Consider the following 16331-nt stretch of genomic DNA (forward strand, 5'->3'; position numbering starts at 1 on the left):
GGATTGCGAGAGGGATGTCTGACTGCCGGTTTAGGCCCTGCAGGATCGGGCCTAAACCGGCAGTCAGACATCCCCTGAGGGGTCCCGGGTTGGAGAGGGTGCAGGCCGGGCTGATGGACCCCCACCCCCATGTACACGAATTTCGTGCACCAGGCCTCTAGTACTTAAAATAAAAATTTAGAAAAGGACTGTGGGTCAAGACCACCTGCCCAGCTCAGGCCGGAAGGCAGCAACAGGCCACCCCTGCAGCACACGCTTCTCCCCGAAATAGCTCCCCCCACACGCAGGGGGCAGCACTGGGAGCAGCAGGCCCAGGTGGGTTATAAGCTTTGGGTCCAGAGCCTCCAACCCATCACCTTCCCTCCCCCATGTCTGGGGGGTGTCCCTCCCCCTCCCTCCAGGCACATGTCCTCTGGAGGCCCGGGCAGGCCTCTCATGGGAAGTCGAGCCTCCGTGGTCGGTCAGTTTCTCTCGGCTCCACTGGCCATGGCTGGCACGGCCTGCCCCTCTGCTCACAGGAGGGCATCTCTGCTCTTGTGACACCCCTGCCCGTGGTGTCCCCCCTCGTCCCAGGCGAGCGGTGACCTGGCCTTCACACCACCACCTTGGGAGGAAGTCAGAAACGCGTCCTGTCTGAGCCGCAGGGCCGCCACCACCGTCCTTCCCGTTCCTGTCGGGCGTCACCATCTCCCAGGGCCGCCTCAGGGGGTCTCGGCTGGCCGCGCACTGAGGAGGTTTGAAGGTGACCACGCTTATTTCACAGACAACTGACGTCTTCCCAGCTGACGGTCGCCTCCCTGCAAAGTGCTCTGGGCTCTCACCTCTCCAGCCTCACGCTCCGTTTTACAGAAAGGAAAGCTGAGGCTCAGACATGGCGCATCTTGGCCAAGGTGCCCGAGACTTGCAGGGGGGCCCGTCCAACCCCACCTCCCCGCCCCTCACTCTCGAGCGACCCCGTCAGCCCTCAGGACAGCCGTGTTCAAGCCGGTGGGAGGGGGAGCCAGTGGGGGAGCCAGCGTGTGCGGTGTGATGCGCTGTGTGGGGGGGGGGGGGCTCCCAGGAGAAGACCCACATCCATGGACTGTGGGGCGGCCTAGAGCTGGCAGCAGGCGGGGGGCTCACACCCGACACTGAGCGGGCAGCTGGCCCACCAGCTGGTCGGCCTCCAGGACCGGACCCCCGGCCGCCCTCGGTGCCCAGAGCCAAGAAACGCAGCAGCCGGGCGGTGCTTTCAGAGACACCTCCTCCTGGCTGCCCCCGCACAGGCCCAGCCGACGCGGAGGAGGGGGCTGTCTTCCTAATGAAGGTCGGGGTTCCCGAGCAGCTTCCTCCCGGCTCCCGGGGACCAGACGCAGGACTCACCTGGCTCCGCGTCCAGGGCAGCGGCGCCGGCCGCCCGTGGGGTGCCCGCTCCGGCTCAGCCCCCCACCCCACCCCCTGATGGCAGCGTGTCCCCAGGCAGCTCACCTCCCGGCGCCTGGCCTGCCAGCAGCTGCACTCCCTGCGTCCTGCGTGCGGGGAGGACGTGAGCCCAGGATCCCTCCCCACGCCGCCCGCCTCGCTGGGGGCCTCCCCCGCCGGCTCCTGTGGACGGTGCTGCCAGCTCCCCCGGGGCTGGCCCTGGGCCGCGGCCAGTCTGTGCTGCGCCGGCCTTGGGTCCCGCGGGGCCTCCACGGGGGGCTGGGGGGAGGCTGCCCAGACACAGAGGGCTCGGAGGGAAAGACAGGCAGGCCGCCAGGTAAGGTCGGCGACTGGGAAGGGCAGCGGCAGCGGCCAGGGGTTACCAAGCAGCTGCACGTCCTCTCGGCTCCCCCTTTCAGCTCAAAATGGACAACAGCCCCGCCTCACCCTGCGTTTCCTAATGACCACGAGGAAGGAGCAGACACGGACGCAGGGAGAGGGCCTCTGACCAAGTCACCCTCAACACCAGTCACCACAGCCCATGCGATTTACATTAACGGACCACTCCTCGGCCCTGGCCAGTGTGCTCAGTGGTTAGGGCGCTGGCCAGAGGACTGACGGGTCGTGGGTTTGATACCTGGTCAAGGGCATGTCCCTCGGTTTCAGGTTTGACCCCCACTCCCCCCGCCAGGCCCCAGTCAGGGTACGTGCAGGAGGCAATCAATCAATGTGTCTCTCTCACATCAATGTTTATTGTCCCTTCCCCCTCCCTTCCACTCTCAAATAAATCAATGGAAACAATATCCTCAGGTGAGGAGTAACACCAAAAAACACAGCCCAGTCCTAGCTGGTTTGGATAGAACAGCGGTTCTCAACCTGTGGGTCGCGACCCCTTTGGGGGTTGAACGACCTTTTCACAGGGGTCGCCTAAGACCATCGGAAAACACATACATAATTACATATTGTTTTTGTGATTAATCACTATGCTTTCATTATGTTCCATTTGTAACAACGAAATTGGGGGTCCCCACACCATGAGGAACGGTATTAGAGGGTCGCGGCCTCGGGAAGGTTGAGAACCGCTGGGCTAGAGCATCGGCCTGGGTACCAAAGGGTCCCAGGTTCAATTCCAGTCAAGGGCCCAGGCCCGGCTTGTAGCACGATCTCCAGTGGGGGGCGTGCAGGAAGCAGCAGAACAATGATTCTCTCATCATTGACGTTTCTCTCTCTCCCTCTCCCGCCCTCTCTGAAATCAATAGAAAAAAATTTTTAATGAAAGAAACACTGAGGTCACAAGGCACAGCCGTGACTGGAGCGGCTAAGACCTCCCTCTGAGCGGAGGGTACGAAGAGAGGGAGGCAGCCGGCCGTTCGCCAAGGATGCAGTCCGGCCCCTCAGGGCACGTGCAGGAATCAACATAAATGCATAAACAACCAATCTCTCTCTCTCTCTCTCTCTCTCTCTCTCTCTCTCTCTCTCTCTCTCTCTCTCTCTCTCCCCCCCCCCATATCAATTAAAAAAAAAAAAACCCGAACTCAAAGGCTGTCTGTGAGGAGTAGGTGCAGCCTTGCCGCTCTGAGAAGCCCCATTCACTAGGCCTGCTGTCCGGCAGGCGTGGCTCAGCTGGCTGGGGGCTGGGGGTGTGGTCCTGGTCAGGGCACGGCAGGGGAGGCAAAAGAAACGATGTTCCTCTCTCTCCCTTTTCCCTCTCTCTAAAAATAAAAAAATCAATAGACATTTTTAAAAAAAGAATGGGCCATTCATTGGCCTCTAGTCCTTGGCCAGAGCCTCCGAGCTCCTGACCCTGACCTGCACCTTTCACAGGTCAAGGCCACCTGGTTTTGGCCCCGGGAAGCAGAAGGTCACGTGGGTGCTTGAGGGGCGCGGCTGGACCCGCACGCCTTTGCTTAAAGGGAGTTTGGAAGCTTTGCTACAACGGCTGAGGGTCCCGGGCCAGGGGTGCAGGCAGGCTCAATCCCACACTAAGTCATTAACTCTGGGGGGGGGCGGGGGGGGGGGGGACCCACAGGGTAAACTGTGCGAGTCAATTTTTAAATCATTGGATCCTGAAATTGTTTAGTTCAGTGGAAACCACAGTTACCGGATTTTAATTTTTTAATTACAATGAAATGTTAAAGTTCAGTTGATATCATTGTAGAACTGAAATGGTAATTTCTAATCGCAGGGATTCCAAGATGAGTTCCTCATTCTTCATTATTCTAACATTCAGAAAACGTTTCTAAAATGGCTCGGGAGACCTTGCACTGACTTTGAAGCAGTGTTTCTGAAAAATAATGTTATTCCCCACCCAGGGTGTTTGATTTACGTCATGAATCTGAGACGGAGAGAAAGCTGACTGGCTGCCTGCTGTGTGCGCCCCTACCAGGGCGCGAACCGTGAAAGGGTGTAAGGACAACGCTCCCCCCGACTGAGCCACTCAGCCAGGCTGCTGGGTCCTCGGTGGACACTCAACCACTGAGCCACACCGGCTGGGCTGTGTAAATGTTTTTCTAAAATATATTTTTATTGATTTCAGAGAGGGAGGGAGAGATAGAAACATTAATGATGAGAATCATGGATTGGCTGCCTCCTGCACGCCCCACACTGGGGATCCAGCCCACAACCCAGGCCTGTGCCCTGACCGGGCATCGAACCCTGACCTCCTGGTTCATCGCTCAATGCTCCACCCCTGAGCTGCGCTGCCGGGCGCTGTAAACATGTTGAATGCTCAGTAACCCGCTTACGAGGCGTGATGTCACCATCACTCGGCACATGTCCTCCCTCCAGGACATGGCCCAGCAGTGCTGAGCGCTGCGCCTGCCAGGGATCGGCGAGGTCCTGAGAGCAGGGCGGGGGGTCACTGCTCAAGCACCTGAAATTATTATCCTGTTCATGGAACCTACCCTGAAAAGGACCTTCCTATGGCTGACAATAACCAGTTTGTAAATAACCAAAATCACCCAGTGCCTCTGGTTATTGATCTGCTGCGCTCACTCCGAACGTCTAGAGCACAGCTGCGGAGGATTCCGGCCGGGACCTCCAACAGGGGCTGCGCCTGAGACGCAGGATGCCGCCCTCAGCCTCGCTGCCCGCGGGCCCGGCCCTCGCCATCTGGGGACCGTCCTGTTCTGTGCTGGATGACAGCGACGTCCCGGCCGCACCAACCAGGTGCCAGGTGTCTCCTTGTACCTAAACAGATGCCAGCATGACCTCCCAGGTGGCAACCAAAAATGTCTCGTCCCTGCCAACGTCCCCGGCCAGGACGCTGCCGCCAGCAAAGAACCTGTGTCCTAATTCAACACAAAATATGTTACCCAGCAGAAAGCTGACACCCGGACGCGGACACCAAGACAGCCACTTCCAAATTCCTTCGCGAACAGTCCCTCCGCGGAGCTCTGATAAGCGAACTGCTGAGTCACTCACTCCGCTTTTTAAGTAAACAAGGTATGGCTCTGCTTTTTTATGTGAAATCGGCTTAACACAAAATGTGTCGCCCTAGCTGGTGTAGCTCAGTGGATAGAGCATCGGCCGGCAGACCAAAGGTCAAGGGCACAGGCCTGGGTTGCGGGCTGGATCCCCAGCGGGGGGCGTGCAGGAGGCAGCCAATCAATGATTCTCTCTCATCACTGATGTTTCTCTCTCTCCCCCTCTCCCTTCCTCTCTGAAATCAACAAAAATATTAAAAAAAAAAAGACTGAAGAGCCCTAACCGGTTTGGCTCACTGAAGGGTCCCAGGTTCGATTCCGGTCAAGGGCATGTACCTTGGTTGCGGGCACATCCCCAGTGGGGGGTGTGCAGGAGGCAACTGACCAATGTTTCTAACTCTCTATCCCTCTCACTTCCTCTCTGTAAAAAAATCAATGAAATATTTTTTTGAAAAAAGGCTGAAGAATAATCAATGTAGGAGCTGAAAATATCATCATCAAAAAGCTGGAGAGGAAGGAGGTCAGCGCCCCCAGTGGCCCAGGCATCTCTTTTCCAGGCGGAGACAATTAAAAACACGGGGTGCAGCCGTGGTCTCTGGAGCGGGCAGACGTGGGGCTGTGGCCGGGGACAGGCTCCTGCTGCTCCTGATCCACGCTCTGTCCTGCGTGTGCTGACACTCGTGGCGTTACTACTGTGCACACTGTTTTTAGAATCAAATCAAACTTGGCTTTACTTGAGCTAAAAATTCTGCATTTCCTAAGAATATAATTTACGTCAGAAAAATTGTGGACGGGCCACTGAGTGGAACTGTGACAAGTGTGTGGGAGCGAAACTGACTCACGACCGCCCGGCCGGCGTGCTCAGAGGCTGAGCGTCGACCTATGAACCGGGAGGTCACGTTCGATTCCCAGTCACAGGCCTGGGTTGCGGGCTCCATCCCCAGTGTGGGGCGGGCAGGTGGCAGCCGATCAATGTCTCTCTCTCATCGATGCTCCTGTCTCTCCCTCTCTCTCCCTTCCCCTCTCTCTAAAGTCAATAAAACATATTTAAAACAAACTGAGTCACGCTCGATGGCCAGCCCGCACCCCTGAGCAGGCGCTAGGCCTGCCGGGAACAGACACCGCAAAGCCTCCCCGCACGCGCAGGCAGCAGCACCCGCTCAGCACGGCCACGGCCCCGCACGGCCAGGGCATTCGGACGGCGTGGTCACCTCGGGGTCCATCGGTCAGTTGTTCTAGATGAGAAAGTGGCCTGGCATTGACCCCACACAGCGCCCCAGGCCAACACCTTTAACCCCCGGGAAGGGAGCCGCTCCCCCCAGTGGCTGAGACCACCGCCCAGTGGTTCAGACAGGGGTCGCCAACCCGGGTCCGCGAGGTCCGAAAGGCTGCAGACGCTGGTTTAAGCCATCATCAGGGTGACAGCTCTGACCCTCAGGACTGCAGGTGGGCGAACGGGGCACTTTTGAGAAGGGGGGGGACCATGACAGCAGCAGGACCAGGTGTCCCAGGTCCGGGGCTGGGCCTCAGGGGGGAAGGGCGTGTTCTCAGAGCACAGCGGCCACCGCACCTGAAGGGCTGGCCCTCCGGGCCCTCGGGTCCCAGCCTGTGTCCCGGGAGGAGGCGGGACGCACATTTCCCAAAAGGCAACACTGACACCCGCGTGGGTGGGCTGGGCAGGCTCCTGTTCGGTAAAAGAAAGGCCACATGGGGAGGCCATGGGGAGAACAAACGCAGTTATGAGCTTCGCAAACCGAGAAGCGAGTGGGAGTGAACCCGTCCCGACTCTCCTGACTCCCGTGGGAGCCTCCACGGGCCCAGCAGGCGGCCATGTACCCTCCGCGCACCCGGGGGCACAGCTGGGTCACCAGGATCTGAAGCCATTCTGAGCGGTCAGGCTGGAATATCGCCCCCAAAACCAGGAGGCCCCAACAGGGTGTGAGGAAGGGGAGGCCAGCAGACCCCTCCTCAGGGCCCCTGGGCCTCCACCTGCAGACCGTAGCCATGCGCACTGGGTGCGATTTCCACGCTCCACTTCCAAGCTGCTGACACCATCACAGGGCGCACCCACACCTGCACCCTAATGCCCACACCCGCACCCACACCCCCACTCACACCTGCACCCCCACACTCACACCCCCACCCCCACTCTCACACCTGCACCCCGACCCCATACTCTCACCTCCAGCCCCACACCCCACACCTGCATCCCCACCCAGACTCACCAACCTCCCCGCCACCCGCCTGGCGGGGCTGCCTGGCACTCCCTCACCTCTGCGAAGGGCAGAGGAAGCCAGGAGCAGTAGCAGGAGCAGGAGGGGATCCAAGGCCAAGGTTAGCAGCTCCTGGCCAAGGAGGCGACCAGACCAGCGGGCAGGAGCCCCTGGGCTGGAGCAGCCATTGCCAAGGGGCCAGAGAACGGTGCTGGGAGGGAGGGCTCTTTAAGACCAGCAACCTGAGCCCCACAGCCTCCCCTCTCATTCCCCCTCACCCCTTCCCCGCGAGTGTGGGCCCCAGGCCACTGCCTCCCAATCACATCTCACACCGGACACCAATCCTTCAGCTCACGGGGGCAGAGGCTGGACTTAAAGAACACAGGGATCTATTTTTTTTAAGTTTTATTTTAAATACATCTGCATTGATTTCAGAGAGAAGAGGGGCAGGGGGTATGGAAACATCAGTGATGAGAGAGAATCCTTGGTCAGCGGCCACCTGCACGCCCCCCACTGGAGATGGAGCCCACAACCCGGGCCTGTGCCCTGACCGGGAATCTAACCGTGGCCTCCTGGTTCCTAGGTCGATGCTCAGCCCCTGAGCCACGCCGGCCGGGTAAGGTATCTTTTCTGTTTTTCAAATCCTCACCCGAGGACATGTTTCCATTGCTTTTTAGAGAGAGTGGGAGAGAGAGGGAAAGGCAGAGAAATATCGATGTGAGAGAAGCACAGATTGGAGGCCCAACAGGGCCCAGCCGGGGAGGAGGAGCCTGCAACCCAGGTACCTGCCCTTGACCAGAATCGAACTCGGGACCCTTTGGTCCACAGGCCAACGCTCTATCCACTGAGCCACACCAGCCGCACCAGGTATCTTTTTTTCAACGAAACACCCTTCCCTCCCTTTCCTTCCTCTCCCTTCGCGCATTCAGAGCCGCAAACACTGAAGTGTCTTATAATTCTGTTTGTTTTGCTGGGGGCTCAGAAGGGAGTATGGGGCCCCTCCCTCCCCTGCACAGTGTCCCCCTCCCTCCCCTGCGCACAGTGTCCCTCCGGAAGAAACTTTGTCGCAGCCGAGATGGGAACGGCAGCCTTGGCGCAGGCTGAGCCCGGGATGCGCTGGGCTGAAGGCCGCCTCCCACGGGCGCTCTGAAGTGTCCCTCTGTCCAGCACCCTCTGAGTGCGCGCCCGAGGGCCCCCTCCGCCCCCGGGAAGGGAAGCGAGTCTCTCCGCACAGCCTCTGGGCCCCCCCACACACACAGCGTGCCAAGGCTAGAAGGACCTCGCTCAGCACCGCAGGCCCCTGTCCCCACAGCCCGGCCTCCATGAAGTTCTTAATGAGCCCGGACAGGCAGGTCTGCTGCTGGGGGGGGGGGTGCAGGTGGGGAGGGGCAGGGGGCAGGCCCTCACCAGGGAGGAATATCTCTACACTGGCGCATTGTTCCATTTTCAAACACCCTGCTCCTGGCTGCGGCGGCCTGGCTCCTGAGTGCCTCCTTCATTTCATAATAAAAACCTTTGCAGACCAGCGACGGGGCCTGTGCAGATGAGAGACCCTTGTTCCTCTAACACAGGAGTTATTATTTACATAAAGCGGCACCGTTAGAGGCGACGAGGTCTGAAGTCTGGAATTGTGAGAAACAGACAGTGTGGCTGGGGCCCTGCAAACCTGCCTTTTCTGGTCCTACATTGTCGGGAGGGAGACAGACCCCAGAAACACGCACGCAACCTATTTATTGGTAATTTAGCAAGAAAATGTATGTATGCTCCCCACACTCACTCACTCACACACACTCACACACACACTCACACACACACACACTCACACTCACACTCACATAGGCACACGCGCGCGCGCGCACACACACGCACACACTCACACACGCACACACTCACACACACATGCACACATTCACACGCACACTCTCACACTCACACACACGCACGCACACTCATTCACACACGCACGCACACACACATTCACACACAGCCTCACACACACGCACTCACACACACACTCATACACCCTCACATATGCACACACACTCGCACACATTCACACACGCACACTCACACACACATTCACACACGCACCCACACACTCACACACACTCGCGCACACACACATTCACACACGTGCACACTCACACACACACACGCCAGTGAAAAGGTGTTTTCAATAAGGAACCCAAATGACTGAGACACAAGCTGGGCCCTCAGGGTGCGGGAATCCATCGGACTCGAAAGCGGCCCACAGGAACCAATGCCGCCTCCCACCTCGGCCTCCGCCTCTCCGCGTCCCTGACTTTTAGGGGCGCTCTTCCCTGCTGTTCCCTGCACTCCCCCCAGGAAAGCAGGGCTCGGAGCTTGCACTGTGGCTCAGGGCCACCTCACAGAGCGCCTCCCCTTCAGACTGCGAGCTGCTGGGCCAGTGGAGGCCATGGGCAACTTTCAGGATTGGCGGCCTCTCTCCCCCCCACCCCCTCGCAGGGCTGGCTCAGCTGGTGGAACTGCAGGAATTTGTGGGGGGAGTGACAGGTCCACGGGGGCGGCGGTCAGGTTCCTCTGGGATGAGCCCTGGAGTGGAGTCACCCTGTCAGCTGGTGAGATTTCTGAACCACTAACTACGTGCTCCCTTCAACTCTGGGCCCAGGCTGCCTGGTCCCCCAGAGAGCAGTGGGGAGGGGGGCGGGGCAGAGCCTCCTTCCCACCCCTCAGGGCCGGGCTCCCCAGAACCAGGGCAGGAACCCCAGCCGGTGTCAGGTTACGGACGCCCAGCGGGACACCACGGACCGCGCTGGCTGGCGCTGGCTGGAGCCTGCCCACTGCCACGCGGGGTGACCGGGCAGGTCTGGGAACCCGGGGGGGGGGGGGGGGGGGACGGGGGGCAAGGCCCGCGCCCACTGTTCGGTTTGTTTGCTTGTTTGGGCCACAAAGGCCTCTGGGGTCTGCCTTCAAAGGATGTGTCCCCGGACCCAGCTCCATCATTTGCCCCGTGGGTCAAAGGGCGTTGAAACGGGAGTCCCCCCCCCCCCCAACATCTTGCTGGGAGGCAGTGGGGACGGCCGTGTCCAAACACCTGTGCTGGGGGGAGGCGTTCCCGCGGCTCTTCCTGTGGAAAGGCTGTCTCTGGGCCTGATCATCAGCGTGGAGCCGCGCAGGGCAGACCAGTGGGGACAGCGGGAGAGCACCGGAGGCTGCGCAGCGAAACCGGCTCTCCTCCCGCCTCTCCTCCCGCCTCCCGCCTCCCGGCCCCCGGCTCCCCAGCAGCTGCCCCAGGGGCTGCCCCTCCAGGCAGCGATCCTCCCTTAGCAGCTTCGTGTTACCCCCCAGGGCGACCTCCGAGGGGCAGGAGCACCTCCTGGGTGCAGAGAGCATATTCCAGAAGCCGGCGCTCCCCCAGCTGCTGCCGGGCTCAGGTTCCACTTCCACCAGGAAGTGCTCCCTCCCGGCCTCCAGGTGTCTTTGTTCAAACCTCCCTCCATCCGGGCATTAGTCACTGTGCGCGGCTGCCATTGGCTCTCGGTGCTGCTTCCCACCTGCACAGCCTCCCCGCCCCCCCACCGCCCCACCTCCCCAGCTTGGCCTTAAGGAAGAAGGAAGGAAGGAGGAACTAGAACCTGAAGGAAATGCCCGGTTGCTTAAGCACAACATGGCTAACCTGAGCCGGCGAGACAAGCGTGTGTAGAACTGCTGTCCGCAGTCAGGGCCCCCTGGCCCGCTGGCTCCGGGGCTGAGCGCGGACCTATGAACCAGGAGGTCATGGTTGGATTCCCGGTCAGGCCCAGGCCCGGGTGTGGGCGGGCGAGCGGCAGCCGATCCACGATTCTCTCATCACTGATGTCTCTTTCTCCCTCTCCCTTCCTCTCTGAAACCAATAAATTGATCTTAAGAGTCCCTCTGGCAAGACACCCCGTTATCCCAGGGACTCATGTGGCAGGCACTGTCAGCAGCTGATTAGTCGTCCTGACCCCCCCCCCGCCCCCGCCACCTTGGCACCCACAAATGGAGCGCTCCCGGCTCTCCAGACTCCGAACCCGAGGCGTGGGGAGATGGAGTCGGTGGCCTGGATCCCAGGGACTGGAACCCAGGTCGGTTTGACCTCAGCACTCAGGTTCCTAACCTCCATCCAGCCCCGTCCAAGGCAGCAGACGTGGGTAACCCGACCGCCCGCTCCGACTCAAGATGCCCCACATGCTCCGGGGCGCGTGGGTACCACGGGGGCGGGCACGGGCTGGCCAGCGTCCCGCCGGGCTCACGCGCGTCCTTCCAGCCCGGCCAGCACACAGCCAAGGCAGCTCGGTGCAGCCTGGGCAGGTCCGCGGACGCGATAGGACCAGCCCCCGGGAGGGAGGGGAGCGCCCCGACGGCCGCAACGGCCACCCACTGGAGAGGGACCGTGGCCGGACGCGGCGCCTCACGGTGCGGGGCCCAGGGCGCCATGCGCAGCGGGGACTGGAGGGAAGGCGCCGCCTGCGCGTCTTTTCCCCGCAGCGTCTCGCCAGGAGGCCGGGGGAGGGGGCGTCACCTGACAGCGCGCACCAACTTCCCCCGGCTCGGAGGGGCGCGCGGCACCGCAGCTCGCCCAATGGCGAGGTCTGTAAACAAAAGCGGGCCCCACGCGGGTCCCGGCCGGCGGTGAGCAGCGCGGCGCGGCAGCATCCCGGCGGCCGACCCCGCGATCGCGCGCGGAGACCCCCGCCCAGCCTAGGGACCCCGCGCCGGGCCGGTCATTGTCTCCTCGCCCGCAGGAGCCGCTGGAAAGGCCCCCTCCCAGGGCGGCCGCGGTCTCCGGCCCCGCGGGCCGACCCCCGCTCTCCTCCCCGTATGTCCGATCGCCAAGGTGAGCGCCCAGGCAGCGTCACCGAAACCGCGAGCCCGGAGGTGCCCAGGTCTCAGACAGACACACGGCCACACGCACGCACGCACTCCCTCCCGAAGTTGACAAAAATCGGCCGACAAATACCAAGTGCCGCCACCGCCGCGAGTCAGCGCGGACCTCCTGCCGCGGGAAGACCGAGCGCCAACGCCCGGACACTGTCACTTCCATTCGGCGCCGGCCGCCTGGACGCCGCTGCCTCGCCTCCCTCCTCTCGGTCCGAGCTCTCGAGATGCCTCCCCGCCTCCCGAGTGGGCGAACGCGAAAACAATACGAGCAGAGAGCAATCGGGGGGAGCTAGGACCCGCCGGAACCCCGGGGTGCGGGAGACGCGGTCGGGACGTGCCCAGAGGAGCGGAGTGGCTCGGGCATCCTCTCCGCGGCCCTCGGGGTGGCTCTAGCCGGCCGGCCGCGCACCCAGCCAGCGGTACTCACCCGCGACGCTCGTCCCGGATGTCGGACGTCGGCGACGGGGGCCGCACCGTGCGGGAACGCCGGGGTCCCGGGGCTGCGGGCACCGAGGCGACCGCGGCGCTGCAGAGACGCGCGCCCGACGGCGGCGGCGCTGCTCCGCCCGGCGCGCTCGGCTCTCGCGGGCGGCCAATGGGAGCCGTCAGGCTGCTTCCGTGGGCGGCCCTAGGGGCGGGGCCTGAGGAGCGCGTGGGAAACCGGGCTCCGATTGGACCTCCTGACTATCGCTCCGCCTCCGGCCGGCCAATCCGCGACGAGTGACACAGGAGCGGGGCGTTCGGAGTTGGGCTGAGGCTGACAACAGGCGCACGCCGGTGCGCGGCTGCACCCCGGCCCCGCGGCGGGGAGGATGCGGTGCGCGCGTCCGGGGCTGCCTTCCCGCGCGGCGTTGGCGGCGCGGCCTGGGGCCGCCGGGCAGGCCCAGGAGGCCCGGCTGGCGGGGGGCGGCCGCGGCGCCCCTAACAAAGCGACTTGGGGCGGGCCGAGCGGCCTCCGCCTCCTCCCGCCATAGGCCCGCGCAGCTGCCAGTCACCGCTCCTGGTGGAGGCGGCCTATGACGCGCGGGGAAGGGGCTCAGCTCGGCGCGCGCGCGGCGCGGCATCGGTGGGATTGGTCGGAGGTGAGGGCTTTCCTGCCACCCGGCGGGGGCGGGCGGGGGAGGGGAGCCGCCAGCCGGCGCCGTACCTGCGGCACGTGATCTGGTGGGGACGCTCGGGAGACGGAACTTTTTACGAGGAACCCCAGCCACTCCCTCCCGGTGGGCGACGGGGCGGGTTGGCGCCGGCCGGGCTCCAGGGCGGGCACGGCGGCCTGCACCGGCCCCGAAGGCCGACCCTCGCCGCTGACTCACCTGCCCAGCAAGTGAACTTGACTCTCGGCGAGGAGCCCGGCCTCGCCTTCACCTCCCGGCAGAGCAGCGACTCCCGCGAGGTTCGCACCGACCTGGTCGCCTGCAAAATGCCCTTTACCTCCGTGGGGTCGTGGGGGGCACGGGGCCCCGACCTGACTGTAGTGTAGGAGCTCCAAGGAGAGCCCCCGTCCCCTGCGGGGCTTTGGGCTTCCCGCTAAGAGCCACCTGCTCAGGGGGGCGTCCACCCCCGGGGGTGCAAGGCCTGAGCTCGGGCTGTCTGGTTGGAGAGCAGGAACCACTGACGGAGGTGCCCGTGTCCCTGAGGGTGAACCTGCACCGGAAACCAAGCCGGCTGGCTCGTCTCCCCTCTGCTGCGCCAGCCCCGCGGTCCGGTCCAGGCCCTCCTCCGTCCGGCCTCCCGGTCCGGTCCAGGCCCTCCTCCGTCCTCACCTGCCGGGAAAGGCCGCCCGTGTCTTCCACCGCAGCCTGCCTTGCTCCTGAAGTCCGGTCTACATTTTGCAGCATCGTCCTTCGAAACAGAAAACCCGTTTGCTCTCCTACCCGGTCTCTTCCCTCCGCGCAGACACCCACCCCCGTACTTCCTCTTCACTGAGCCGACCCCCCCCCCCCCCATTCCTGGGGTCCCGGTGCACAGCCGGGCTTCACCGCAGGCATTTGCTGAGCTACACTGTGCAGCGGTCTTGGCTCCTGGAAGCTCCGTGTCCGCCATGGCTGGGGACCACACCCCACACACCCTGTGTCACAGGGGCTGACACTGCCCCTTATGCTGCCCTCCTGGGTCCGTGCAGCCCAGCGCCTAACGGGGCTGGGCACATCCGGGTGCTCAGAAATATACACCCAGAGACTTAGAGAGGAGCCCTCATGAGAGGCAGGAGCTCTGAACATGGCGGAGTACTTTAAACCATCAGTTTGACTGGAGAACAAACTAGAAACAGGCATGGGTCCATGGAACAGACTGACGGCTGTCAGGGAGGACTGAGGAGGGGGACTGGATGGGAGGAGGTAGAGGGACCAGCCAAAGAACATACATGCATAACCGTGGACAGCTGGTGAGGGGCCCAGCCCCAGGATCTCCATGGGGTACTCACCAGCATCAACCTCTGAACCAGAAGGCCGGCTCAAGTCCCGGTCAGGGCACAGGCCGGGTTGCAGGCTCCATCCCAGTGGGGGGCGTGCAGAAGGCAGCCGATCAGTGATTCTCTCTCATCGTTGATGTTTCTCTCTCTCTCCCTTCCTCTCTGAAATCAATTAAAAATATTTTTTAATATATATATTTTAAAAAAGAAAGAAAAGTAACTGACACAGCAACATTAAACAGCATTTGTTACATGAACATCTGCTGGAGGCACCTGAGACAGGTCCTGCTGGGGCCTCTCTGTAGCAGGTCCTGGAAGTCAGCGCAGAGCCGGCTGCTCTAGATGGGGGGGCGGGGCGCTGACCCCACACACCCCGGTATTCACACACAACTGTGACTCCCCCAGAACTTTACTCACAGCCTGCTGTTGACTGCAGGCCTTACCGATGCCGTAAACAGCCGGTGAGCACACATTTTGCATGCTGTATGCATTGTAAACTGGGTTCTTACAAGAAAGTAAGCTAGAGAAAAGGGGCTGTTATTAAGAAAACCATAAGGAAGAGAAAATGCATTTCCAGTTCTGCAGATATTTGTTGTAAAGAAATCCGAGTGTCAGTGGACCCACACAGTTCAAACCTGTGTAGTTCAGGGTCCGCTGTGGTGGGGTCTCCTCGGCCTCACTCAGCACTGCTGCCCTCACAGTCCTCCCGCAAGGAGGTCACATGGTTGTGCTGACCGCACAGTGGGACCTCGGTCCTGCAGTTCCGCTAGGAAAGAATTCAGAGCCAGGAACTCTGGTGCCAGGAGCTTCTCCAGAAAGTCACAGACGGAGAAGTGAGCCAGCTGGGCTGCATGGACTCAGGAAACCAGTTACAGAGGCAAAGAACGGCGCTCGGCCACAAAAAGGAAGAAAATTTTACCCTTTTGACAGCGACAGCATGGAGGGGCCTGGAGAACATTAGGCTGAGTGAACTAAGCCAGTCAGAGAAAGACAAGTGCCACATGATTTCACTCATATGCGGAATTTAATGAACAAACTGAACTAACAAGCAAAATAGAGACGGCTCATAGAGATCAAGCAGACAGCTGGGGGGGGGGGGTGGAGTGACTGAGCAAAAGGAAGAATTCATGGACACAGTCAACAGTGTGGTGATTGTGGGGGGAGGGGCCTGGGTGGATGTGGAAGAGGATATGGGGGGCTAAATGGTGATGGAAAAATAAAGGGGGAAAATGAATAAAATGCTTCCACCTTGCACTCAAAACACACACACAGCCCTGGAGGGTGTGGCTCAGTGGATAGAGCGTCAGCCTGCGGACTGAAGAGTCACGGGTTCGATTCTGGTCAAGGGCACGTACCTTGGTTGCAGGCTCCTTGGGCCCTGGCCCCGGTTGGAGGCAACCAATCGATGTGTTTCTCTCACATCAATGTTTCTCTCTGTCTTTCCCTCTCTCTTACACACACACACACACACACACACACCCCGCACTTGGAGCTTAGGAGGAAGAAGCACAGGTAAGGCCTGAGGAAAGGGGGAGGGTGGTGGCTGGGCTGTAGAGGGAGTGCTTATACCGGGTGCCTCGCCTCAAGGGATTTCATGTTTTCTAGCCTTTCTTAGGGAAGGATCTCCATAGGGTACTCATCAGCTTCCCCGGTTTGCCCTTTCAGGGTGGAGGTGCCTACGGATGGTTGGGGGGCGGGGGGTTTGGGGGGGGGGTTGTCGTTACTCATTGCATCTGGTCCTGAGCCAGCCCTGGCATCACTGCCTCTGCTGTTGCTGCTTTTCTGGGCCGACAGTTGAAACACAACTGAGGCCTAGATGCTACCTCTAGTTCGACCAAAACTCTGACTCTATGGTCAAGAGACAGGAGGTTCTGTCCTAAGATGATCTGATGCAGGTCAGACACCATTGCCCTGAGGGCGGAGAGCCTAAGGGAGGATCGCACGGGCTTGCTTGGGGGTCCTCCAGGCTATTCGGCCCCTTGCTCCTCCTGCAAGGCA

At 61.4% G+C, this 16331-nt stretch overlaps 1 protein-coding gene across 7 annotated transcripts in view; it reads right to left on the minus strand.

Moving 5' to 3' along the window:
• TIAM1 (TIAM Rac1 associated GEF 1) overlaps nucleotides 1-12487 on the minus strand; it is a 167911-nt gene extending 155424 nt beyond the window's left edge. For 4 of the 7 annotated variants that reach the window (XM_059686294.1, XM_059686293.1, XM_059686296.1 and 1 more), the window contains exon 1: nucleotides 12351-12482. The gene's annotated coding sequence lies outside the window, so the exon portion shown is untranslated. Of the gene's footprint in view, nucleotides 1-12350 lie in introns of all 7 variants that reach the window. The other 3 variants (XM_059686301.1, XM_059686299.1, XM_059686300.1) reach the window with 3 other exon arrangements.
• Nucleotides 12488-16331: the final 3844 nt, after the last annotated feature.

Source organism: Myotis daubentonii, chromosome 3 (genome assembly GCF_963259705.1).
Source record: "Myotis daubentonii chromosome 3, mMyoDau2.1, whole genome shotgun sequence".
Lineage (NCBI taxonomy): Eukaryota > Metazoa > Chordata > Mammalia > Chiroptera > Vespertilionidae > Myotis > Myotis daubentonii.